The sequence below is a fragment of the Tupaia chinensis genome, unplaced genomic scaffold (assembly GCF_000334495.1).
Source record: "Tupaia chinensis unplaced genomic scaffold, TupChi_1.0 Scaffold144326_1, whole genome shotgun sequence".
Classification (NCBI taxonomy): Eukaryota; Metazoa; Chordata; class Mammalia; order Scandentia; family Tupaiidae; genus Tupaia; species Tupaia belangeri.
The window spans coordinates 565,989-566,827 of record NW_006204184.1 but is presented as its reverse complement, the minus strand read 5'-3'; positions in this window follow the sequence as shown (position 1 = coordinate 566,827).

Genomic DNA, 839 nt, shown 5'->3' with positions numbered 1-839 from the left:
CCGTGCCTATGGGCCGCCCGGGGCCACCGGCCGGCCCCGCGCCGCTTTCGGGCGGGACCACGCTCCAGAACCTGCCTCTTCTGCGACTGTTATTTCTCTTCGGGGTGGGGATGGGGGTTCCCTAGCCGAGGGACGGGGACGGTTCCAGGGGGCTGCCTGTTCCCGGCCAGCCCCTGGGTGCACAGCCTCCCTGCGGTATCCAGGTTCAGCAATGGTGTGTGCCGCCTTGTCCGCAGCAGGGCCCTGCTCCAAGTCCCATCCCTGTCCCCAAAAGGCCACCATCACCAGCGTGGTTGCCTCCCTGCTTCTCTGGCAAAGGCACGGGCCTCTCAGGTGTAGCATCAGGTGCACCTCCGGCCCTGACTGTTCTTTCTTCTTGCCCCAGATGTCCTGCCAGGAGCCCCGGGACCCTGTGACAGGGTGCTCACACTGCCCTCGGAAGAGATAGGGTCCCGGAGCCAGGGCTGGGGCTCGCGGGGAGAAGGCCTCCATTTTGCCACTGCAGGGTCCCACACGGCCGTCGCTAACGCGGGGGCAGGGAAGGGGCCAGGCTGCAACCCACGGAGGGTGTGTGCCTGCGCGTGTGTACACGTGTTGGTGCTCACACACATGCTAGCCACTGACACGCCCAGCCCGGGGCTGGCGGGCCACCTCACCCTGAACCTGAAGGAGAGGCCGTGCTTGGTTTCGAACCCACATCACATCTCGGTTGCTGTCTTCAATTGTGCCTCCTGAATAAACGGTCTGACACACTGAACAGAGAGGGAAGCTGCTTCCTGTGCCCCTCGGGGGGTTGGGGGTTGGCGGAGTGGTGGGGAGGGGCTCCCCCAGTCTCCCTC